This window comes from Andrena cerasifolii, chromosome 8, assembly GCF_050908995.1.
Source record: "Andrena cerasifolii isolate SP2316 chromosome 8, iyAndCera1_principal, whole genome shotgun sequence".
Taxonomy (NCBI): Eukaryota; Metazoa; Arthropoda; class Insecta; order Hymenoptera; family Andrenidae; genus Andrena; species Andrena cerasifolii.
Window position 1 is genome coordinate 5,811,780 of NC_135125.1, and position 27,278 is coordinate 5,839,057.

The following is a 27,278-nucleotide window of genomic DNA, read 5'->3' on the forward strand; positions in this document are numbered from 1 at the left end:
CCAGGGGTGGGGGCGCCTCTTTTTATTTGGCGATCCCTCGCTTCCACAGCACTTAACCGTTCCATTAAAATCATTAACGGTAATAAGAAAGACGCAAATAAATATCGCGCGGAGAAAGAGTATTAATGGAGTCTGACTGGGTCTTTGGGCTTTGCAGCGTGAATGCGTAATTAATGATTTCCTCTCAAGAGGAACTATTTCCCCTGGAAACGAGGAAAAATTCGCTGGAATTCTAGATATATTTGACGAACGAAAAGTAATACCTACCTATGCTGCTTTGAGCTCGAGTCGATTCTAATTTCAGAATATCAGCGTGTAATAACAGATAATTCCAATAATTTCGTACATATCTCTGTTAGCTGTTAAACATTCCCGTCTGACGGTAACGAGTTACTAGATACGAGGCGCGTTTCGATTGCAATATATAACGCTTATTTATCCAAGAAACACTCACCTCCTCGAAACCTCGTGTCAATGATCGCGTCCTCCCTCTGCAAGCCTGCGTAGCGGTTGATTCTTATCGAGTTCCGACCAGATTCCACGGATGGAAATGGGTCCGAATGGATTCCGTTTTTCGTCACCCTTCCTCCCTCCCTCGACGCGTGGTCCGATTATTTACGACGAAACGCACGATGGGGTTGCCACGGCGGAAGTAGATGAGGCGGAGAACAGAGAGGAGCACGGGGAAAGGCTGTCTGAAAGGTGAAAGGAAGACTTAGTTATCCTGAAAGGGATGATGGAATGGGATTCTCCAGCTTCCAAGCCTGCGTCTCGCGCGTATACCTTTTTCGCCGCCATTTTGCTACGGTTCTTGTTGAAAGGGATGCTCCAACGGCTGCCACTGGCTTTTTAATCGACCGCGGAGTTTTCGGATGGCAGACGGCGCACGAATTTCCATCAAGGAGACGCAGAATTGTCGAGGATACCAATAGACGCGCGTACATGCACCGCTCCGTGCGATAAGAAACTCTCGACTCAAAATATTTCCGAGGACGCACGTGCAGCCCCAGCTTAGCGAGATTCAACTCGAGGAAGTCAAGAGACATCAATTCGCATTTAATCGAAGAGTGAAATGGCCAATGTAATCCTCGTTCGTCCACTTCGATTCACTTTAACTTGCACCCCCTCGACGCTCGATAACAAACTATTTAAAGAACTCGACGGACCAGAGGTGCCGGAAACAATAGGAATCTTCGAGTCGCGGAAAATTCGGCGAGTAATCCCGAGGGATAGTAGTCGCGACAGGCCAAACGAACTTGTCCGAAGCGGAATATAACCGACCCTTAAGAACCGTCGAGGCGTTGGGATTACCCGCCGACACGGCGAATAAAGGGATGGCGCGGCGGTGGCGGCGGGGGTAGAGGGGGGGGCCGGAGGTTCCTCGGTAGCCTCTGCCGTTGCTGCTCGGAGCTTTCACGGGGAATTTAGCCGAGCGCTTCGAAATTAGAGCGCGAAATGGAACTGCATCGCGCGCTGCATTTCCCTCGATCCTCCCGTGACAGCTCGGAATGCAGCTCGGTTCATCGGGCAACTTTGAAAAATTCACGGTGCGAGCGGCTGATTTCGGCGGGCTCCCTTAAACGCGAACGGTGGATCATTTATAAGAAGCGGAGGGTGTGCGTCTGGCTGGTATGCTTGCAATTGGGCGTTCGTAATTTGCAAACGTTGGCGGGGGGAGGGTCCGCGAAAGGAAAGGATTCGTTAAGCGGTGTTTAAACGCGTGCTACGTATCTCGGTCGAAATTAATCACCGTTAGAGAGCGGGTCTAGCAGCGAGTGGGGAGATGGCGGAGGAGGGGGGGGGGGAAACAAATGGAAAAAGAAAAGGCAGACGGGGAAAGCAAACGGCTGGCCGGTGTAATTGAATCCAGTTGATTGCGATGGAATCGACGCTCGTGAAAGTTGTACGCTTTGGGAGCTTCGTTGCTCCAAGATGGACAATGGGGGTCGAGGGAAGTTACGAAAGCTCTGCCGTGGAGGGGGGCACACCTTGGGAGCTGTACGGATCGCACGTAATGGGAACGGAACGATGCCTGAGGTCGGGGGAGGAAGAATGCTTGATACGTACCTCTTAAAACGGGCAGAATGCATGGAACGAGTTGTACCATGGAGTTATCAATGATAGATCAAGCAGTCCGCGTTCCAGTGCTCGCGGAGGCTTGCAAAATTATCGACACTGGGGAATTTACAATAGAATTTCTAATAGAATTTCCAGCTGATGCAAAAGTAACGCGATCGGAGAGCCCGCGGTTCAGCGCGGTCCAATTCTTCAATCGACCACGGAAACCTGGCGAATTAACGATCGCCTGGAGCGTCGTTCCTCATCCGCCGGCACAAAGGGTGCCCGGCCCCCTTTTCCCGCGTCTTTTTTCCCCTCACTTTCTCTTTCATATCGGACCAGAGGACAGCAAGGAAAAAAGTGCGCACGGCCGCAGGCACCCTCGCGACTCGTCGGCCTTCTTTTTCTCCGTCCGTTTATTTTTCTTACCTTTCCACCCTTCCTCCGTTCATTTTCCACACTTGACCCCCGGTGCGTAGGTGTGGGTGCGCCCTGAGCTGTGGCCACCGCGGGAACGTAAATATTATACGTTTGCCACCAGCGTTCCGCCGCGATAAATCTTTTCTAATGGGTATATTAGCCGCGTAAATCAGAGGAGAATCAGTTGCAGTTTTCGTCCACTCTCCCCTTCACCCGCGAGAAGTGTTCACTTGACAGGGGTGACGGTATATTTGCTGCTCTCAAAGTGAAAGAGTAGGTAGAAAGTAAATCCTCGAATTCGTATTTTCAGAAGGGGTGGGTGGTGGCACGGTGTGCATCGTTTCGACGATTTCCGAGGGCGTTAGATTGAATTCTCAGCTACTATTAGGATTCTAGGAGCCTGTTTCTATTGGAAGTCTTGAAATATTCTGCGGAATTGGAAGTCTTGGTAACGCATCGTTATCGTTACGGTATACATTCGTTTTCTCGGGGCTTCACTGAGCCTTATATCGAATTCTCAGCTATCATTCCGCTCGCAAACGGCCGCATTCCCTCGTGTGAACCTAATCTTCTTGAAACTCAGAAGCCAACAGTCGAGACTTCGGATAGTTTCGCAGATTTGACTCTCTGCTGACGTTCAAAGCTTATCACGGTTCTCCGAGGTGTAACTCCCCCTTTCACGAACTTCCACTTGATTACTCCTCCTCAGAGGGCGCCGACTTCGAGGGTGAAAAATTATGAAACGAAGTTAATTAGCAGGCACGAAGTTCGTCGGGCGTATTTCACCGGACTTCCCGTTATCTTTTTCACTTCGGAATATCAGACGTCGAACCGTGAAGGGCTCCAAAGAGAAGGCCGCCGTCTGAGACCTTCTTTCCGCCTGGCTTCGAGCATCCCCTCGAATTCTCGCGCCACGGAGGAACTAATCTGGCTTCATCGAAGTCACTCGATATAGGGAGAGCCTGCTTCTAAAGTTAGCACCTCGAAGAGAGACTAGGGTGGAAACGACTCCCCTGATCCTCTTGGACTTCGTGATTGCCAGTGCTTTTCTGATCTCCTTGGAAATCTTTCGTGGTCTTTGGCCATTTTTCAAATTGCACCTCTTGGTGCCTCCTACCTTGCTGCTCGATTCGAAATACCACGTGGCGCGGAGACTAATCCCTGATTCCCCTGAATCCGAAGCAAAACGAAATTGATATCTTCAGCTGCTTTCGAATTCAATGCTTCTCTTGGGGGCGGTAAAAGATTTATCATTTCGCGTAAATATGTTGCACTCTACCCTTTGCGGTTTCTACCCTTTCCTCTAAAATACAGGAAAGAATAATACCTCCGCCAAAGATTACGATCTCTGGTAATACTTTTCATCATCCTCCGTCCTCCTCGGACCAGCGAGTAGCTTCCCCGGAAGCTACGGCCGATCGAAGTCGATCTGTACTCTTCGAGATGGAAAGTTTCGGTTCTGGGAGTTAACGCCTTCGTCGGAGTTTGGGGGTGGCGACTCCCCTCTTCCTCCCTCGTAATTGCCAGTACCTTCGGGATCGTCTGCCGAGGCTCTCGACCAGAGTGTAGCCAGATAAGATGTTTCTGGCGCGTCGCCAGCCCCTGATTCCCTTCCATCGGTCTGAAGATTCGCGAGGAGAGCTTCGTTACTAGGGACAGAAATCTCCCTCCGCACAAGGCGTATACAGAGATGAAGGCGCACAAAAGCGGGCCAAGCCACCGATACAAGTGGGTGGCAGGAAGTTTTTCAACGGAAGCAAGAACAAGATTCAAAAGTTTCCGCGGAGCTCATCTTCCGCTCATGGAAAATTGTATTGGAGCTTCTTATCGTGCCAGGCGCTCGCCTCCTCGTTCGTTCTGGCCCATTGCTCGAGATCCCTTCGAGACGATTGTAAAATTCACGGCACGGATATCCTCGGATTTATACTTATCTTCTGAGCATTGTTTATCGCGCACGCTCGGCGTCGAACATGAATTTTTGCACTATTATCCGGATGCTGCTACGTTAAGCGTTTTAGTCCGGTTCCCGCGGAAAGGATTCGCGGGTCGAGGGTTGTTTGTTTTTTTTCATGTTCCTCTCTGGTTTCGGGCTGATGAATATTCTGCGCGTAGTATTTCGTAATATACGAATTTTTCAGGTTTGGTAGAATATTAAAGGTCGGGAATTTTAATGAAATTGATGTGCTGGCATTTTTGCCGGGGATGTGAGTACTTGGGTAATTTCCCGGTGGAACGATTTAAACGCGGGCAACCTTTACTGGCAAGGCGGTCGTTAACGGGAAAGTTGAAAAAAGTAATTGAATTAATTCGCTCAGTTACAAATATGATCCGGGTTTCGGGGAATCAAATTACGTTGCCGCGAGTTCGCGAGGTAATTGAATTTGGAATACAATTGGGGTGTGCGATATGCGAGAAAAATTTGTTTAAATTGGACAATAATGAAGCTGCTCGGTGGAAACCCATTGGGAACAGAGGAGGTGGATGCTTTCCGAGCATGAAATATTTAATGCCTGGCGTATGATTGACTTATTCTACTATTTTCTTCAGCGTTATGCTGGTGAGGAAAGTGGATAGAGTTGTCAGGGGTGCTGAGTACTAGGAATTCTGGATTACTAAATCATAGGGTAGCTAGAGTATAAGATCATTGTCCCTAGCCTTAGATTTCTTACTCCCTGTCGTCCAGGTTCTCAAATTTCTGGACCTTCGAATGCTTAGATTGCTAGGCCCCTTAGGTCCCTACACCCTTAGACCCTTGGACCTCTGAACTTGTGGACTTTTAGACCCTTGGACCTGTGAGGCTCTAGACCTGCGTATCCTTCGACCTCTGAACCCCTAGAGACTTGTTTAACCTTGGCCCTTTGATCCCCTAGACCCTTAAACTTCCAGAATTGTAAATCCTCAGACCTCTAGACCTCCAGGTCCCCAAATCCCTAGATCTCCAAGGCTCTAGATCTCCAAACCTTCAGATTTCCAAGACCCTAGATTTCTGGATCCCCCGATACCTAAACCTGAAACTCCTAATCTCAGAAGTCTCTAAGCTCCCCAAATCACCCTTCCTCTACTATCGCGTCTCTTTACTAATACGCACTGCTTCTCCATACCATTCTTCCAATTGACTCACAGAGTCAGCCACCTCGCGACCAGTACTCGACCACGACCACCGGCATACAATCTGGACCAGTCCACCCCCAACGAGCACGGCTCCCTTTCATATTACCACGCTTCTCGCCCTATCACTCCAACTTGTTATTGTCAGGCCAAGGACTCGTGAATCCTTTTAACGACGTATCCCGGATAAGGGTGGACCTGGAAGACCGCCAATACCCGATTTCCTCGAATCAGAGGGGGATGGAGATTGAGAAGAACCGCCGAGCTTTGGTTCGTCGCGGGAAACGGAATTTGGTAAAAGAAGCTCCACTTCCCTAACTGACACGACGCCTCCAGTGCCAAAACGGGGGGCGTTCTCGTCTTTTATCCTGTTACTGGGACCAGCCACGTCCCCAACGAATCGACTTTGTCAACGTCACGAGGAACGTGTGGGGGATAAACTTCCCGCGCCTCAAAGATTCTTCTCCACCCCTTATACTGTCTTCCTAAAGCCCAATTCTACAGACATATGAACAGAAATCTTGTTCACTGACACCACCAAACATTTCGAATCGGGGGACTTTTGCCGAGACTCGGTTCTGTTGGAGAAGTTTCGTGGGGAAAGGTGAACGTAGGTATATATTATCGTCTGAGAGCGGGGGATGGTCCTTTATCACACAGCTCGCGGTATTTCCTCGGAATCGGTTCAAGGAAGCTTGGCAGTCGATATGGTGAGTAAACGAGGCTCGAATAAACGAGCAACGGGCTTCGACATCGGAAATTCGTGGCCAGGGAGTGACCATCCCTCGTGCCAGCGGGGAAACCGTTCTTCTGCTCGAAAGGAAATCTTTCTCGTTATCGAACCACGGTTGCATCCAATGAGTTGAGAACGTGACGGGGGCGTTCCAGGGATTTCGTTTCTTATCTCTGTTCTACGGACGGCTTATTTATCATAGGGGGCGTTCCTACTCGGATTTCAGAAGGAATTGCCATCGAAGTTTCTTGCGATTCTCTATTCGACAGCATAGTGCTAAAAAAATAACCAGAAAGTGCAGGGTTTGATTCAGAACCCACAGTCAAGTAATTACGTACTAAAAATTATAAGTATCCGAAATGGTTTTCTTCTCGATTAGTTAGATTAATTCGCCTGAAAAAAAAACGGGCTCACCAAGCTTATAAACGCACCAACAGTTTCGAGGACTATCTATATTTGTCTGCGCTTCGATGCTCTTGTAAGAAACTTTCCAAAAGCAACTATTTTCATTTCGTTCAAAGTGTTGAAAGACAAATACATGCGGACAAGAATATTAAGTCTTTCTGGAATTATGTAAATTGTTCTCGCAAATCTCAGTGTCTTCCGAAAGTTATGTGGAATGGTGACGAGAGGGCTGATACTGCGCAATCAATTGCAAACCTCTTTGCATCGTACTTCGGGTCACTGTACACATCGCACACTGGGGTTGCACCTAATCTGGTTGTTAATAACGCGGTTCATATCGCGTGTTTGAATGTAAATATCGGTGACATCTTCTCAAGACTAAATAATCTTGATGTACATAAGGGCCCAGGAGTTGCTGGTATACCGCCCATATTTTTTAAATCGTGCAGCTTTATATTATCGCGTGCTTTATGGATAATTTTTAACACCTCTTTATCCACTGGAATTTTTCCAAAAGCATGGAAAACAAGTGCAATATCTCCCATATTTAAGTCTGGCGTTTCGGCCGATGTTCGTAACTATAGACCGATTTGTATTATTGATGTCATCCCTAAATTATTTGAAGATTTATTTGTGGACAAGCTTAAGCCTTACATTACTAATTTGATCTGTGAAGAACAACATTTTGCAAACGCTTTTGGCGATTGTCTTGATTTTTTCACGGAATCAACCTATTCCTTTAACAAGGCTCTTGATAAACTTATGTAAACTTATGTAACCTCGTTGTGTGTGAGTTTATAGTGTGTGAACCATTTACCTACTTTAAGTATTGTATGCTTTTTTGTATGCGCTGTGTATTGCTATTTCTTTTTCTTTTTGTCTTTTTCTCTGTTTTTGCTCTTGTACACTAATGGGACTTTATCCCGTATATATAATAATAATAATAATAATAATAATCATAATAATAATAATAATAATAATTATTATTATTATACTGAATGAAATGTGCATTCAATTCCTCAGATGAGAAATCTGGGTGAAAATCGAGGGGAAGAATAGCCAAAGAAAGTAACGCTCCCAATTCGAAGAGTTTCAGAATCGAAAATTCCACTCTACGCAGTGAAGACATGGGAATAAATATTAGTAACTATATTCAATCGATAAAGTCCCCAAATGGAAAATGTTAAAAAGCAGATTAAACTGGAGGATTCGGAAGGCGAGACGGTTCCCCGCGGTAGATTGCCACGTAGCACGCGCCCGATGCCTCATTCCCAGTCCACGGCCTCATCGGGACTATCTATCTTCGAAACTGCCGAACCCTGGGTAATCTAAAGTGCCGAAGGCGACTGATAAACGCGGCCTCCTCGTCTAAAATGCGAAACCTACCGCTTGTCCCTTGTAACGAGACTGATAGCCACTGATTCCCGCTGATAGCCCGACTGCGCGTGTACGTAATTCTGCCTGTTATCGTATTCGATTTTATGCCGGGTTCTCACTTTACTCTGGTCGATGAAATACTTCCTCCATTTTCCTATCGAAGCTCAGAAACTTTATTGGGGTCCTTGTAAAAGTTTGGGTTGTGAAAATGATGTCACTTGAGGGACGAGTGTTAAGAAGATATTAACACTCTGAGTGGCGAGAGCTTTTGAGAAATACTTGCGATACTCTCACTTTTGAAACTGCACGATTGCTTCTCTTTCTGGTACAGTCGAACGTTAAACTCGGAGGTTGTTAGCTAATAAGGGAAATATATCTAGCCGTATAATTTTCCTAGAAATCATACTCCACTTGTGTGACAACTAAAATCCTCCCGCATTTAGTGTCCCCCCACACCAGACGTCCCATTACAAACATAACGCGGGCCAAAGCTGTTGGACAGAGCGTAAAGAAGTCGTCCAAGTAAATTTAACCCCCCAAACAACCCTCCCAGTTGGCCGTAATTTTTCTGACGCGCGGAACACCGCGTTTTAGCGTGTAATTCATTGCCCCTACCCCCTATGGAACGAGCTCTCCTTTCCTCTCGGCGAAGTTCGCGGGTAATAAGGATGGTGGACGCGAAAGAAAAATGGCTAGCGTCAGCGGCAGTGGCAGTAATGTCGAGTGTACATACCAGTGGTTCGCGGGAAGTATATGGTAATCCCAGATGCTTGGAAAATTGTCGTGGAAAACCGTCTGGTATCTTTTGCCAAGCTCATGGAGATGACTGCAATATATTAGCGGCAACGTTTACGAGAATTTTCCGCGTGCTCCCGGATCGCTGCATTTTCCGCGAGCCTCTTCTGCTTCCTTGGCCCCGTGCTTCCCCCTTCTGACCCGCTTTCGTCCGATCTAATTCGGATTACGCGCTCAGGGAATTGGGAATGTTGCTTTGCACGCTTGATCGTTAGGTGGGATTTCTTCTGATTTTTTGGGGGTAGTTTCTCCATGCAGTTTCAGGTCCTCGCTGTTCCTCAGCGTCTTTTAGGGGAACCTAACAGTATCAGTGCTGGTACTCTCGATTGGGATCGAGTAGAGGCCTTGGTAGCTTGGCTAATTCACCTAGAAATCAGGTCTCCAAGTCTGATATTAAACCCACAAGTTCAAGCCTAAGACTAACCTCTCAGCAACTATCCATTCCATTCTTCTACAGCCACAGATCTCAGTGCTTGAACATAAAAGATTCCAGGGCACCCGAGTCTGTTTAACTGATTCAAGTCGTACAAGTTTGAGACACCATGTTCTCGGCGCTTTAGCCGCTGCTGGATCGATGAATCGCCCTGAAATCTCGTTCCGGGAATTACACGGGTACTCTGCGCGCTGGTATATTCGTTGGTCCATGAGAAGCTTGGTGAGCCAATTAATTAAATATTCCAGGTGGAAATGTCTGTCTGGCTGGAATTCGATGCGGTGACTGGCTGAAACGAATCAGCAGCCGCTGGAAATCGTAAAGAAAAAGTTGCGCTTTGACAGTAGCCCTCGAGCCCGGCTATTTTCCAGCGCATGTGCATCTATCTATGCATATATGCGCAGCCGGTATATAATGCAGTATGCAAATTCCGAGGACCAGCCAATGCCCGCCATCCGTCGCTGCTGTCCGTCCACCTCTTGCGCCGGCCACCCCCTCGTGCGTCTCTTCCGCGTTATTAACTCGGCCTAAGGTCCGCGACCCAGTTTCCTTCGTCGTCGAACAAAAGAGCCGACGGGGGCTATTAAGACGCTAGCGCCTTGGGGTGCACCACTCCCCTTTGGCTCTTGATGGGCCAATACAGCTCGTGGCATCGAATACTCGAGGGTCTGCCACCTTTCTGACTCGGGGCTGGGTACTTGGGTCTGAAAAAGTATTCTGGAGTGTTTTAAGGCCGCAATGTAGTAAAATAGTCTAAGAGTTGGAAAATAGAATGAACATAACGGTTTAGAAAAATATTACAAATTAACAGCTATTCCAAACTCACACTCGGTATAACAGCTGGATAAGGTGTTCTAAGATTCTACGCTCTGCTTCCAATCTCATCCCAGTCGTAATAAATTACTTATAAATCATTACTCACGTACCAGGACGTTTAATTACGCACGATTAACTGCTGGCAGATCCGGAGACACCTTTCCCGTATTATTTTTCCTCCTGGCGTCGGAATTAATCGATGGTGCCTCAGGTGTGCTCGTCTCCGTTTGAATTGCTCCCCTTTCAGTTTTTCACTCCAGTCTACCCTGCTCCTCCCTTTATTATAGTTTCTGATCTCTCTTTGCCCGTTGTCTTTCTCCGCCGCGCTTCTCCGCCGGTTTTAATTACTTTAATGAGTCCGGGAATTAATTCTAGAGCGCGGGCCAACTCAGCCAGTCATTGTGCACGGTATATGTATATTCTTCGCGTACACGCACACTGTATTTCGAACGAGTATCCCACTTTGATTCCGCGCACTTTACTGTAATTTCCCCGGCTTCTCGACGGCGGCCCGCTTTCGTCGATCAATCGAGTTTATCGAGCGCCGAAATTGATTAAGCAATCTACCAACGGCGGAAAAGATTTTCCACTCGCGTAATCGCGCCTCGCCTTATCGCCGGCGCGCAGATTCCGCCCGGCGAGGCTGCTTAAATGGCCATTGTTTTCAAGAGCAACGATTAATCGTGTCCATTAAAGCCCGCGAAAGTGTTAATTAACCGAATGCTTAAATTGTCCCTGCAGCATGGAAAGTAGGGTAATTGGAAAAAGTAGGGGAACTCTCTGCTGGAAACAGAGGATCGTGTACCTTAATGGAGTAATCAATACACTGCAGACTGAACATTTCACAGAAGCTTCGCGATGCTAAGATACTTTCCCTTTTAATTTTTCTATCTTCAATCCATTCTTTGGAATTTAATATTTCATCGCGCAGTTAGATACGAGATCCACCGCTTGCAGTAACAAATTTCTCACTGTACCATCAACTTTGCTCCCGCAGATGTCAATAAGTACAGCACCGAAATGCAACACGTGCACTTTGCAACGACGAGCACGATACACGTTAATACGATTAATATTTCCCTGTTTTATGCAAAATTATTCAACGAGCCTCCCCGAAGAAGCATAATCCTCTCGTTAGATACGTATTAGAATTTTTCAGCCATCAGTCAACTCCTCCTTCACTATTCTTCGTTGCCTCTCTCCCTCAAGTAGTACTAGGAAGATAGGGTCACTTTCTCCTCGGTCGCAATTCGCTGTTTAAGGGGGTATTCTACCCAAAAAATTATTTTTTTTTTGTTTAATTTTCAAATATTTTACGGTTTCGAAAATATGTCTCTAAAATATTAAGGTGAAATTCGAAAAACTCCCAGAGTTATAGGGGTTTAAGGCCGCAGCGTGGCGGCAGTCGTTCCCTCAACCCTTGTATCTAAAGAGGCTATGACTGCCAGCAGAGAAGAGAGAATTGCCAAACATGATTTTTTTGAAGCTCAGGAAGGTTTCCTCTACGGTCCTGGTATACCAGATTAGGGATAAGTTACAGAAATTAGTTGTTATCTACCGCAACTTCAGTCGTATAGGTCGTACTGCATGAAAAATTTTAAACGCGTTTTTCTCGAAAACTACTGGACCGATTGAGCTAAAATTTGACACACATTCAAAGTGAATGTGTACCTATAGTCGGAACTAGAATTATATCAATAGTTTTAATACAACCTTCCCCACACCTTGTTTTAGCTCAAGAAAAGTATAAATTTTTCAAATTCAAATATAAATTTTTAAACCGCTGTGATTTCGGTAACAATGTCCGGACTTGGTTACATCTAGTTCGGGCGATAACTACACTCATATAGATTAAAAAAATCTTTGGTACTTTCGTTTCAGATGACTAGGACGGCCGCAATTTGTGCGCCTGATGAGGCCGGTTTTTGATGACATGACCAGCGCTTCGGCGTGTAACTTGTACAAATTTCAATATACCGCGTTCCAAAAATTTGTGTTGATAGTTCAAACACTACTAAATATGTGTGCAAAACCCCTGCCCTGTAGGTGCGATAGGTTTTCCAGAATTAATTTTCAAATATCACCTTCAAAAACGAGTGTCTAGACTAGAATACCCCCTTAATACCACCCGGTCCGTTCTACTCACGAGTCGCGAATAGCGCGACAAGAGGGCTGCCTTCAGTCCTCGATGGCTGGTTCACCCCCATCCCTCTCCATAAGACCAGCCGAAAAGTCTCCCTCGCGTAGACTGAGCTGCACTCACCGTTTATCGTGTCCTGGTCTTTTCCAGTTTATTTTCAACTCGGCTGCACGATGCGCGTCGTTCTAACCTCTTATCTGCCTCGTTCCTCGCGGCTCGCTCGCCTTTGATAACTCCTACTTCAGCTGTAGCCTGTAACGGATACGCGCGGCTGCAGAAGTGCACATATTTCGTGGCTTCGATACATGGTTGAGCTTTGAATGAAATTGTTCACCGTTTCCACCCTTTTGCACCGTGCGTTCCTCTTCCGAGTGTTCTATGCATCTTGCCTGGGCATTTGTTGGCGAATTAGTAGCAGGGAATGGTGGAAAGATTTTCATGTTCAGAGTTTGTACTTTCCTTTGTGAAGGACTCGTAGAATCCTGGTTTTAAGATGTTTCTGAGAAAATTCACCGCGATGGATGGGAGCTGAAATTATTGAGGAATAGGCCTATTTGTAGAATAGCCTCCAGAAGAATCATCCGAAGCTCAATCCTCGCAGAGGTCCCTTACGGTAGCCAGAAACCTACCCCCCGAGTAGCTGGGATGAATAAAATATTCCCCTTGGAAAGTGAGATCGAATCAGTCGGGATAGATCCCTGCGCCAGTGAGCTCATCTCGGAGGCGCTTTAAAGAACGCCCCTTGTAGTTTTCCTTTCCCCAACCACACCTTCCTTTATGCTTGAGAGTTCCCCGAGGATTATTGAATTCGTAGCCATATATCCTAATCTGGTTGGTATCTGACTGACGCCAGGTCTGGCAAAGGTAGCGACCGCGACCCATTCATGGTCCCCTTTTCTCCTTTTCAATCGGCCGGCGTTGTCGTCTTCCGTCCCCGATGAGCCACCACCGGAAGCCACCCCGGGAGCCTCGATATCTTATCAGCGGCCTCTTCTCCGTGGCCCAGAAAAGTACACGGCAGAGGCTGAGAGGGAGAAACTCAGTAGCACTTGCCCCGGCTCTCATATCGTCCCTTTTCCAGTTTATTTTCAACTTCGCCACTTCGCGGCGCCCACCCGCTCGCCCACCACCCTTCCTTATCTCTTCCCTGCCACTTTTCGCCCCTCTGTCACGTTCCCGTTTCATAGATTGCCGCTTAAACCGTCCCTGGGCGGCACGTCTCGTCGATGAAAGGCTGGAAACGTGTCCTCGATCTCGCCAGTTTGCGAACCTTGGGTTCGTTGCCTCCAGACCCGTTCGCGTCGACCTGGTCTACGTGGAACTTTAACTGTGTCTTCCTCGAGGATGACGAACTGCTCGTTGGCAGCGCTGGGGGAGCGGTTATTTCGTTCGGAGCGGGTGTCACTGGCCTTTGTTAGCTTGATTTGGGTGCTGCGAGGGCGTTAGTAATCACCTCGAGGAAAACTTTGTTTAGGCGAAGAGAAGTCAAGATTCCTCTTCGTACCAGTCATCTTGCTAATTAAAGATACAGAAACTCGTAGGCTTTCATCCAGAATTGGGAGCATTTTGCTGGGATCGCGACTTCTTTTGCTTTCTTTCCCCCTATCTGTGATTTAATTTCATTCGCCTAGAGGCTACTCTGGAAACGGGGAGAACACGGTACCGCGGTTGAACCTCAATACCTCGTTGACCCTCTTGTACTCGCTCGTGCCTTAAAGCCGCGCGGAAGTCGCTTGTACATGTACCGGCCCGCATCCCGTGGTCTTTTCCAGTTAATTTTCGACTTACCCATCCTTGTGATCGCCCTCTGTTTCCCTCCTTTCCTCGGTGTTTGCGCTGTTCAGGGCCTTCCTCCACCCTTCTGCTCGATGAAGAGCGTGGAAACACGGCGGAAGGTTTTTTCGCTAGGTAGACTCGATCCAATCGATATTTCCTTCCGCATTCTTATATGTTCTTTGAGGAAAGAGGATACTTCTCTGGATTTACTGATCGAATTTCATCCCTCGGTGTGTTCACGTGGATCTCTCGACGGTCAGGTGTTCGCGTACCAAACAGAGAAGCAGAATTTTCTGCATGTAGGTACAAGGGGGTTGTAGAAATTCCAGTTCCGCTCGATAAACTTCACTCCACGGCAAAAATCCAACTGCCGCGGAGCTCGATCTACAAAAAACTTACCCGTTCGTTCGAAAATTCTAAAATTCCGCTCGACGATTAGTTCCAGCTCCCCGAGCGGAATTCACCGGCTTGGCCTGGCGAAAAAGCGCGTCCCGATGCATCCGCGAGTCGCACAAAGAGAGGCAGCAGACGTTCCTCCGACTGTTGCCATTTTTTCGGCTCCTTTCGGCCGCGAGCAGAGGCAGGATCCGCGCGCTTCCTCCCTCGGAATCCCCGGCTGGATTTCATTTCCTTGGCGTTCGTCGACTCTTTGGCGGTTGCTCTGGGTCGCTTGTTGACCCAGCTCCGGGCGATCCTCTCCCCATCGAGTGGAAACTAAACGAGCCCACTTCATTCGTGATTTCGCGGCGAGGATTTTATTGGCGTCATCGCCCCGGGCGCTGTTCCTTTACCAGCTAGCTTTGTCCGCGCTACGCGGCGGATAGGCGCGTCCCCGTCTCTCCTTTCCTCTTCCATTCTCTTTTTCCGCTGGCCGTTCGCTTCGTTTCGTCTGGCCTCGTCCCCTGGTCGCGTCGAAAGAGCGGTTAGAATTTATGATTCCACGCTGACCCGGACTCGGACGCTGCCTTCCTCGTTAACCTGCTCCAAATTGAGGCGACCGCTCTCGAGGGGCGCCATTTTTCCAGGGAACGACGGGGCTGGCGCTTGGCGAGGCCCTTGCAACCAGAATTGATGAATTTCATGAAGGAGGATGGTTCTCGGTTTATTTCCGCACCTAGTTCCTGTGTATTGAAACTCGAGGCGGTTGACTCTAAGATCGCGCCGGGAAATACCGAGTCTTCTTTTGTTATTCAGCTTCACAGTTGCTTTTCGTGTGTTACAGGTAGGTGAGCACATAGACGGTCTAAGGTCGCGCGATTTCGTGGTTTCGACGGGGGTGTTTCAACTTTGGACGTGACCCTGATGTGTTTGGCGTTCGGTGTCCAACAACCCGTCCACGTCCACGAGGGTCAACAATCCTCGAGGAGTTCACCCCATCGTCGCTCATGAATCCTTTATGGCGTCTTCGGTGAATTCCTGTGGAAAGTTCGGCCCGCCAGTGCCAGCACGGTAAGGATAAGTTTCAGATAATCCCTTCGGGGGATTATCAGCCCTTTGATCCCTTTTCTGTGTTGGGCTGCGGGTGTTGCGAAGTTTCCTGATCCCACCATGTCGCTTTTCCTACCCATTTCTTGGCATTCCGATTGCTCCTGATAAACTCGGGGAGTTAGAGGAACCGTGCCATTCCTGGAGTGCGGTGGAGATGGCAGAACCCACAGTGCAGGATGCTCGAAGAATACCATCTTCATATCGCCGGTGTATCTTTGTTCTTTGAAAAAACAAATTCTCGATTTACCTGGAATTTCGCAACTCACCTTTCTTGGTGACGAGAAAGCAAACTTTATCTTAATAGATATTCTAGAACCACCTTGTACACAGCAATGAAAGACAGTACTGCCTGTTGAGGAGAGAAAGCTCTCTCATAGAATTCCAGGACCCGTAGAGGTGTCCCGCAGATACTTTGTCCGTTAGTCCGCACCTCATAGATTTGAGACTGCTGTAAAATCTCTTGTAAGGGGGATCTATGCAATATCATCCAAAATCTTTCAAATTTCCCTGTTTCCCCGAAGCAAAGAGCGTCCGATTTTCTCACCCCTTCTTCGTACCTCAACTACCATCGAGTTCCTTGCGACCCGGGGAGACACCGTCTCGAGACAAATACTGCAGCAAGCGGAGGGTACCTAGCAAAAAAGTCCGATACTTCGCGGGGGCTGCCAGGAAATCTGGCTGATGTACGGGAACGAGATTATGCTACTGTCCCCATTTATTTCTCAGATACGGAATTTGCCACCCACTCCCCCTTAGCACCCTCCATTCGTCGGGATCGACAGCTCGACTTTTCGCTCGTCGTTCCCCCCACTCGCCTCTCCCGTCCTCTCCTCTTCTTCCCCACGTCGGTTTTCGCTCTTTTTTTCATCCTTCCTGTTCATGGAGATTCGTTTCACGGGGAAGACGACGGGTTTAGGAATTCGCCTGGCAGACTCGATCTATCGACGCCATTCGTCAGATCGACAGGGGAGGGGGAGCGGCGTCGTGCCGGAGAACCAAGGAGGTCCCCGAAATCGCTCGGAAAGACTGCAGTCCGAAATGGATTTTCCTTGACTCGTCGATTCGAAATAATATAAATCGCCAGCCACTGGACGTACTGCCCACCTTCTCTATATTTTTCAGAAGCATTCTGGACTGTCGTAGACGATCTCTGTCGACTGGGGCGCTTCTTTGGGGTGGTTTTTCGAATATTGGTTCCAATAGGACTCAAGATCAATCATTCCGTCTTAACCCTTAACTGGTATCTTGGGGTCGCTCGTGACCCCAGGCACGCAAAGTTCGCTGCAAAATTTTTGGTTGTCTAAGCTTGTAAACTGTTTTTCTAATTAATTTTATAATAATAGTTTAACTTTCTAGGTTTCCATTATTTTACACATTACCTAAGAACAAAATATTCATAGAGGTTGATTCAGGGTCGACTTTACAAATTTCTGTGTCCTTTTTTATTTGGGGTCTGCCACGACCCCGGTATACCAGCCACGTTTGCCAAAAACAGTACACCAGTTAAGGGTTAACATCCGCCATTCTTCATTTTCCACCCTATCTGTACACACCAATCCTCACAACGAAGGACACTTGCGACATCGAATTTCGAGGTGGAAGGCATCGATTGATCACTTATACGTTCTGCAACCCTCTGAACTAGGGGAGACCGGGGCTAAAAGTTCCGGGGGTAAGTTGTTCCGACGGCTCTATCTTCAAAATAAAAAGAGCGTTGTACTTTAAATTATTTTTTCCGTGTGAGTTGATCACGCCACTCTGTCGCCCACTTTAATAGCGTCCGCGACAGCGAATTGTGTGGTTGTAAGCAAGGACCTATTAGTCGCGTACCAGATAAGTAAAAAATTTTCTATCATTACTTTTTGGTCTATTTCAATTATTTAACGTCGATATTATAGATTGAATCGTTCTTATGGATCAAATGACATTTAAGAACATGGTGTAATAGTGTTTATCGTTTGAATACATGTATAAGCAGAATAGTCTTTGAAATTGCTACATGTGTCGGTAGGGGCTAGTTGTTACCGTGACTTGGGGCACGTTGTTACCGTAAAAACTTGCCCCGCCGCAAATAGGTCTGTGAAGATAGCACCCCCAAATTCGATTTTTTAAAAAAACTCAACTGCATTCGTTTGTTCATCGTATGCCCATGTTTGCTCATAAAAAAATTTCGTTTGCCCACCCTTCAAAAAAAAATTATGGCAAAAAAAAATTTGCATCAGCACCCCCATGAAAACATTTTAATGATTTGTCGGTGGGAAATGATTGTCCTTCGTTTGCCCACGTTTGCCCATAAAAATTTTTTTTTGCCCACCCTTCAAAAAAAGTTATGAACAAAATAAAAAATTTGTCTTCATCACCCACGATGAATGCATTTCAATTTTTTAAAAGAAGGATACGATTATACCCGACCTGGCCACGTTTGCCCACTCTCAGATTTCATTTACCCACCCTCCAGAATTTAAATAAAAAATAAAAACCTCGAAAAGAAGGGTGCAGGTGAAGCGATCGCGTTAAAGTTCGATTTTTCTAGAAAATATTATCAAAATCGGTCTTTCAACGATGCAGTTCATTAGTTTAGATGTAAAAGAGATTTGCCCATGCATTAATTTCGTATGCCCACCCTCCAGAATCGAATTATTAATGAAGATAGCCAAGAAGTGCGGTACCCGTTGAAGCGATCGCGTTAAAGTTCGATTTTTCTAGAAAATATTATCAAAATCGTTCTTTCAACGATGCAGTCCGTTAGTTTAGATGTAGAAGAGATTTACCCATGCATTAATTTCGTATGCCCACCCTCCAGAATCGAATTATTAATAAAGATAGCCAAGAAGTGCGTCGTTGGAAAGAATTCGAGAGTATCGCAGACATCTGTTTACGTTTCGGCAGTGGCACTCGGCGCTGCTACCCTTTAGGGTATCAACACTGCGTGTCGTCATCGAACGTGCCGAAACGTAAACAGATGTCTGCGATACCCTCGAATTCCTTCCAACGACGCACGAAAGTCAGTCGGTCTACAGAGTTCGGACGCAACTCTTGCAAGACCGTGCATTCATTTACGGTTTGTGAAGTAACTGTGAGATTATATTATTTTCCGTTGTGCGATATCATTGCGGTAATTAGTGAAAAATGACTAGAAAACCACTCTGGTGATATTCTGCACATGCTGCAGATGTGTGAAAAGTGTGAAGTGTTCGATGAGCGATACAAATTTAAGTGTCGTTCCAATAAAGTGAGAAAGAAGTGTGTGCAACATTTTTTGGATAACATGTCACCAAACACCTTCAACCTTTACGGTAAGTACAATTGATTTTGATAATTCATTCGGGAAAAAACGAACGGAAAGGTATTCGGTTCAACGGGTACCGCACTTCTTGGCTATCTTTATTAATAATTCGATTCTGGAGGGTGGGCATACGAAATTAATGGATGGGCAAATCTCTTCTACATCTGGACAAACGATATGCATCGTTGAAACAACGATTTTGATAATATTTTCCAGAAAAATCGAACTTTAACGCGATCGCTTTAACGGGTACCGCACTTCTTGGCTATCTTCATTAATAATTCGATTCTGGAGGGTGGGCATACGAAATTAATGGATGGGCAAATCTCTTCTACATCTAAACTAACGAACTGCACCGTTGAAAGAACGATTTTGATAATATTTTCGAGAATAATCGAACTTTAACGCGATCGCTTCATCTATACCCATTTTTTCGCGGTTTTTATTTTTTATTTAAATTCTGGAGGGTGGGCAAATGAAATCTGAGAGTGGGCAAACGTGGCCAGGTCGGGTACATTCGTATCCTTCTATTAAAAAATTGAAATGCATTCATGATGGGTGATGAAGACAAATTTTTTATTTTGTTCATAACTTTTTTTTTGGAGGGTGGGCAAAAAAAAATTTTTTATGGGCAAACGTGGGCAAACGATGGACAAACGAATGCCGTTGAGTTTTTCCAAAAATTCGAATTTGGGGGTGCTATCGTCACAGACCTACCGCAAATGTATAAATTGTTTCCGCTGTGCTTTAAGATGCGAACATATGAATGAAAGGCGGAAAGGGACACGACTTCGATCGCAGTTATGCGTAAAGATAAATAAAAACTGTCGCTTTTGGTTTTCTTTTAAAGATATTACATTTTTGTTGGTCCGAACCTTCATAAATAACCATTATTAATAAAATTCTGCTTTATTTCATTAGAAAATGAAATATTTCATTAAAAGGCAACTCTTATATCATAGTAACAACTTACCCCAATGCGATAACAACTTGCCCCATATAGGGGTAAGAAGTTCCGCTTCGATCAGCCACAAATAAATTACTTTCTATGGGAAACCTATTACAATATATTAAACACAAGCGTAAAATCAGAAGATATAATAAATTTAACAAGAAATTAGTCAATAGTGAAGAGAATAACTACATTATTTTCCAGTCATTTTTTATGTTTTATCGAAATCGGAACTTTTAGCCCCGGCCTCCCCTACATGGAACACAGCGTCCAAGCGTAATCTGGGCTCGGTCCACGGAAAAACTTGCGGTCCCGTTGACGTTAGGCTTCCCCTTATCGTCCAGACTATTATACACGTTGCACGTGGCGCATCCACGGAGCACAGTCGTGTAGACAGTTGGGAACTCGATCTTTTTCTGTCAAGAAGTTTCGACGAGCTGCAGAGGGGTCTGTTCGACTGCAATTTCACTCGACGAAACGAGTTTCCCTGCCATGTTGATCGTCCCCGGCGTCGATCCTCTGTATAGATCTTCATCGGGTTGTCTGGCCTTAGTTGGACGAAACCTGCACCCCTTTAGCTTCATAGAATTTCGTAACAGCGCCACCACCCCCCGTGTATGCATGCAAATCACGACTCGTACCATTCAATAGCCCGGGCATCCTCGATCCTCGATTCACGTGCATCCGATAGCGTGCAGGCAACTAACAACCCCTTTCTGATCTTATTTATCGCCCGCCAGGGGGAAGGTGTATCGATCTGCTCGCGCAATTTGTGGACAATTTGCGTTTTAACCGGGCCCCGCTAATTTGCGTCTTGTCCTGCAAGAGTATCCATTCTTGCTCTAATTATTGGAGGGATAGAATGTCCGGGGTGGCTTGGTTCACTGGCTCTCTGCGGCTAATTGACGCTATCCTCGCTATAATTCTCGCTATGATTTTAACTTTCCAGTTGCGCACGTAACAGCGATACCGTAAATGTTCGCTGCTGGAGGTAGTGTATCAAAAAGGAGATCCAAGGGCACACGTCCCGGGGATTGTGGTCAGGTACTTCGTTACTCCTCGAGCGTTACGTGGAAATCTGGGGGAGCGACAAGATTCAAGAGCCGTGGGGGTGTATTGTTTAGCCGAGCGAAAAATGAATTATAGCGAGCGTCGTGCTGCTGCTGCAGTTAAACAGCAGAAACACGAGGAATTATAATAATTATTGCTGGGGGAGAGCACAGTTCCGAGCTCGTTCCAAACTTCCCTCTCCTCCCCACTTCGACAGGGGTAGTTCGACGAAAGCTACACCCATCCCTCCGCGGAATTTCGTGACGAGAACTGTGTGCATGCGACCGAATTGCAAATCGTGTACTATTGAATATCCTCGTCCTCTCGTGCACGGTGCACCCTGACTGCTGTGCGATTTCTGTGGAAGAGTTAGGCGTCACGTATTTAATACAAGTCCGGAGTCAACTGTAACGATACCACTCTGGATGACGCGAATCACGCTCCGCGAGAAGTTGACGGGATTCACGGGATCGTGGATGAGTTTGTTAAAAAACGAGCACATGGACGTAAACATGGGGGATGGCGGAGAATCTCGACGACGAAATGTCTCTGATAATGATATCTCCCGTTTCGATTCATTCGCTTTTGTACTGCACGGTTTTGACGGGGTTCTCGTGAGAAATTAATGAAAAATTGTCGCGCGACGTGGATATTAATCTTCTTAATGAGGAGATTTGGATAACACGGCACGCTGGGATTGCGGTGATTATTCCTCTGATGACAATGTTATCTGGAAACCCGCGGCGCAGCCTGACGAAACTTAGATCTCCATCCCTGCAGGATTTCATGACAACTTCTGTATGCATGCGGAGGGTAGATTGCGCTACTGAATGCCCTCGATTGCTCGTATACCGCGGCAGCCCCGTTTCCGGTTACATCATAAACGGTAGAATAATAATTTCGAATGCGGAATATGCGATATCGTGTAACGTTACGTGAAACTTAATCTGTGCGTATAAAATAATGGGGAAATACTGGAGCTTCACAGACTTCCGGTGTAACATTTCGTGCAATATGGATTCTTTGGAACGTATACTCACAGAGACACTATAGAAACAGTTTTACTAATGGAAACCCACGGGCAGATTTTATTAAACTGAGAGTTTCATGGGCGAAATCCTTTGTCCGATCAATGGTTGACTTCTACTACTTGAATCTTCATTTCTTTCCTTCGCTACATTTCTACTCGTCGTAATTTCCTGAGATTAAGTGAAAGGGAATTTGAGACTGTTAAGACAATCTTCACACCACCTAGCAGAAGCTTCGCTCCCGCTCCACCCCGAAATTGACTCGCGAACTTTTCTCTGTTGGTTCACCAATCGCTGCTCTTCCATCCAATTAGATCATAGATCTCAAATCACTTTCGCATCGATTATTCCCGGTGTTCCGTAGAAAATCTCTCCAAGATATCTGAGAGCATCGATTGCCAGCGTTAGGGGCGCGTTTACAGGCAAATCCAAGCCACTCGATGCCCGGAGGATCCTTCTCTTTATCCGCGGAAATTGCCGCGCGTAGAGGCGTGCACGCATGGAAAATGCAAATCGCCGGCCGATGAGCCTTCTCGATGGCTCGTTCCCGCGGGTACTGTGTACCCCGGTTCCCGTCGGAACGAGCGGCCCAACGACGATGGCGCGCAAATATCGCGGCCAGAGATGGACGCTTGGTGGGTTCAACGACGTGTAAACGGCTTAAGCCATTACATCGGCCGTCTGCCGGGGTCCGCCACGTGCACGTTAATTCTCCTGTATCGCCGCGTATGATCCCTGGCATTTACATAACCCGCTGGCGATGGCGGTCCCACGCACTTACGTGCACGCTGGGAACGGCCAATTATTGCGGGCACCGCTTTCACGGCGCATCGTTTAAAGCCGATCCAGTTGAGCCCCGTTAAGTGGCCCTCGACGACTCGCGTGCCCTACTCGCTGGACAGGGGGCACAGGTTTCCACCGGCCATACCCTGGTGCGCGGCTCCGATGTGGTTCCAATCGGTGTGAATTGAAATCGCGGCGGCTCCGTTGTTCCGGGAGCTTTGGATGCGTTGAGCTTGCCCATCCAGAGCTGGGAGGGCTTAGAAGCCGCATCAGGGGATTTAGATGCCTGTACTCTTGAGACGCATCGAGGGGTTCGAAGTGGTGCAGCTTCAGTTTGCTTCGGTTGGTATGAGGCATAAGGGACGATGGCCAGTCTCCTCCACTTGTAGGGGTGACTGTAACTCGAAGAGGTAGTTGTACAGCCAATTGATTTCGCCTTAACGATATCAGTTCCTCGTGGAACCATCAACCCGGCCTCGATGGAAAGGGCGAGCACATTCGCCCTGTCTTCTACGCCAACAACCCTTACTCTTCTCCAACGACTATACACCCCGATCCATCGGCCTGTTCACCATCCAAATCAATTCCACGTAACCATCCCCGATTTTGCATAATGGCGGCGTGCACGTTACCAGCTAATAACAGCTGCGCCGCACCGTAACGCGTCACGGGCGTTATCGAATATACGACTTGGAATTCACCTAACTGCGAGGATCGGGAGGGGTGCGTGAGCGTGTATAATCCGCGCTAAAGTTCGCTTCCGCGCGGTAATAAATGCGCGCGAATGCGAACGGGCCCGCGCCGCGCGTAGCTAACGATTACGAGGCGAGGCTGGCATTGTTCGCCACTCGGAAACAATATAACAATGGGCGGCAGAGTGGATTAAGCGGTGCGCTCGCGCGGGCATTCCGATCGCGCGGCAATACTTTCGACGGTGCCGGGGAATTCTGGTCACGATTAAGAATTCGATTTAATTCGGAATAATTGTCGACGACCTCATTTGCATAATCGGCTGCACGCTGAAAACTGATAGCGCCCGCCGCACCCCCACCCCTCTAACGACGTGCACAGGGCTATCGATATTTCTGGCACGTATTATATCGCTTTACGTGATCCAAAAATTTACGCGACCCACAGGCACCGGCGGCGTCGGAGGGTCGCGTGGGTGTAGAAAAGGGTGGTGTTTGAGTTTTCGATGTAGGGTGCGGGTTGTCTTCTTCTGTTCTCTATTTATGTGTACCTAGTTCGTGGTTGCGGATGGTGGAAGAGGTTCTTGGTGAAAGATCCCTGGGAAATTAACCCTTCTTCCTGTTTCTGTCGTTCGGGTCTGTGGTAGGTAGGAAAGGAGTTTTCGTAAACGTCGATTTAAATGGAAACTGAGAATGGGTGGAAGGATGAAAGCCGTGCTCGCGGCAATGAGGTTTCAAGACGCGAGTCTCTCCTCGACAGACACGTTTATTCGCAAAGGACCGTTGTAAAGCGCGCACGAAGTGTGTAACGAAAACGGTATCTGGATTAAGCGTGTTTCAAAGGGGCCTTCTTAGAGGGAAGCCCTTGGAGGCGAAGCGCGGGAGGTAAAGCGCAGGGTTTTGTTAATTTAGCGGAGGTGTAATTAAGTGGAACCTGCTTTCGCGGAATTATGTCACTTAGCTGCCGTGGGGGAGTCGGTTGCTCGAAGAACGCTGACTCGTCGAGCTCTTCCGTCTTTATCGTTCGTCAGTCTCACAATTTTTCACCGAATAGTAATGAAACGATTCAGAAATCGTGAATTCAAATTCATTGCCGATTAATTCCTCAAAATTCTGACGGAGCAAGCAACGTCCCCTCGACTTCGACGCCGGTATTAAAATTCCCTGTCCACGATCATTACCATTCTTCAGCTCCACTTAATTTCAGCCCTCGCCCCCCGAAACAACGGCGAACAATCCCGGATATCGCGAGTTCTCTCAGACACACGGCCCCAGCCGCCGTCACGTCCATTGAAATATGAATTTCGTGATTATCGTCGGCCGGGTGTCCGGCCCCAATTAAATTCGACGTAATAAATAGCGTGGATGCGGAAATATCGCCTATCCGTCGCGCCGGTGGACCATATTTCTCCCGGGCGTTGGAAAATTGCATTACAAAAAGGGGCGAGCGGCGTTTCTTCACGGATGATCGAACGTATCGATGGCGATCGAGCCAAGGTGCATCGTAATTCCTTGGTGGCTCGTTCGAGCCCACCCACTATTCCCACCCCCCCTCGAACTCTCCCCTAGGAAGCTGGTGAAACGAGGAAAGCGACGAAAGAGGATTATTAATCACGGGAAATTACGCTCTCGCGATTTAACGGCGACCGAACGAGAGAACGGAGGTGGAAGCTCGCCTCGGAATCGGAAACAAAGAGAGAAAACGGCGGAAATGGCGGGAGGAAAGGAAGGAACGGCTGTATACACAGAAGAATCCACGAGGAAGTCCATAGAAAGCCGGAATGGCGGAAAAACACGAGGTCCTCCGCTGGCCCTTCCCCGGTGCCACAGAATCGGCTCGCATCTTCCCGTTTCTCTTTACCCGGACTGCTACGTCCACGTCTTTTCGCCCGGCGAAAGAATTCTCCAGACAAGGGGAGGCGTAGAAGCTTCCCCGCGGACGATGCAGCCCTGATTGGATTATTTGCTTACTACCCCCCGACTCCCAGGCAGCTTGTGTACAAGCTTTCTTCAAAACGTTTGGTCAAGCTTCTGGGAACTGCTTTTAGTTGTCCTTGCCTCTTCCAAGACCGCTACGCTTGGAAGAAAATCGTCCGCTTTTAAGATCTCCTCTGGTCGATACGTTGGGAAACGAGCACCGTGGCGTATTGTGAGAAGGGAGGAGAAATAGGAACAGGGACAGCTTGTTCTTGGTGTCCACGGATAGCTGGTTTCTTCTATTTTCATTGTAATCTTGAATCAACTCGTAACTCATCGCTGGAGAGGATATTCCTCCGTTTCTGTACACACTTCAGTAGCACAGTGCCTGAGAATCTTGCCAAACCTTGCACCTAGTAGCTTCCATGGAATCCAATTTCCCGTTTTCCCCTTTCTGGGTTGAATTTGAACGATAACACCCCCGTGGGCGCTCGAGTTACATTGACGAAAGCGTCGACGAAAATGGCTCTAATCTTCGACGCCTGGATCCGTCGCTCTTGTCGCTGGGAGCAAGGATACGTGCCCCTGCAGGACCGTCGTCCTCTTCCTTCGAGATGATACCTTCTTATGGCGCCCTCCGCCATCGCGTTTACGACGCCCGTTATACTATCCTTACGAACGGTCGATTATTAAATTTTCGTCCCGTCCCTGGGGACGCTTTGCGACCCCCGCCTCCGGAAACGACGCTTCTTATTGGGCCCACGGTGTGGGACCAAGTGGACGCTGGTTCACGGCGGTCAATTTCGGACGAATTGAAATTCAGCGCGATCGTTAGTTCGCCTGCGTCGATATTGCGGTGGAGAGAATATTTTACGTTCAATGCACATGGATGAATCGTTTGTTGAATATGAGGGAAAGTTAGGGAAATTTTGTCTGATGCACTAAGCAGAAGAATCGAAGCAACTATAAGTACGCATTCAATATCGTAGGGATCTCGATTCACTCTTCCACCCTTTAACAAGGGAAGGCCGCGACATCTGGGACACGGATTTTGATGAATCTCATATATGTTGTAGTGTAGGTGTAGTAGACCAATGTATGAATCACATGTTGGGTCCACTACCCCAGAGTTTCCAAAATATTAATAAAAAAAAAATGTTTATGCGTTGACGAACAGAAGCGACAGCGAAGTTTATTGTAATGATGAATAGCGGCGCGTGTAAAGGGCAGGTCTCGCACCGGAACTTTCTATAGATTTTTTCTATAAATGTATTTTGTATTGTTTTATTCCTCAAAAGATAAAGTACTATTTTTCACATTCTAAAATATGACATTTATCGTAAAAACAAATGAAACAATAAAATTCACGACACCATGGCACATCTAGTAAAATATGTATGGCCACAGGTACATTTTTTTGTACACGCGCCGCTATTCATCATTACAATAAACTTCGCTATCGCTTCTGTTCGTCAACGCATAAGCATCTTTTTTTATTAATATTTCGGAAAATCTGGGGTAGTGGACCCAACATGTGAGGCATATATTTGTCTACTATACCTACGCTACAATATATATGAGATTCGGGTCATTCCACGCGAAGTCGGACACTTTTCGGAGTAACATTTCGGATTTTGGTGCAACTTGGATATGTGTAGTCTTTAGGGGTATATAAACATATCTCGAAGGATTTTTCGAAATATCAAAAATTGTGGATGTTACAGCTCTTTACCGCACGGCCCGAGCGACCAGTCGAGCCGGTGTGATTGGACGCAGCGTTACATTCAATTAATTTTCATTTGGCCAATTTTAAAACGTCCACGTTTTTCAAAACATGTCCATAAAGAGGAAAAACAGGGCTTTATCCTCCTATTTTTTCCAAATTATTAAAAAGGTGCCTTCAACTATAAAATTGCATTTGTTTAGAACAATTACTAAATAAATGGTCAAATATTCGTTTTTATTAAGTGAAATAATTTTTATTAGGTACTCTTATATCTGCACTGTAAGCACCCAAAAGGTCA

The 27,278-nt window shown here is 47.0% G+C and overlaps 1 protein-coding gene across 2 annotated transcripts in view; it reads left to right on the plus strand.

Moving 5' to 3' along the window:
* Positions 1 to 27,278, plus strand: part of Rho-6 (serine protease rhomboid 6) — a 111,748-nt gene that overhangs the window by 27,577 nt on the left and 56,893 nt on the right. The window contains exon 1 of one of the 2 annotated variants that reach the window (XM_076817999.1): positions 15,446 to 15,510. The exons of the other annotated variant lie outside the window; for it this stretch is intronic. The gene's annotated coding sequence lies outside the window, so the exon portion shown is untranslated. Of the gene's footprint in view, positions 1 to 15,445; positions 15,511 to 27,278 lie in introns of those variants that run through there. 2 annotated transcript variants of the gene reach the window in all.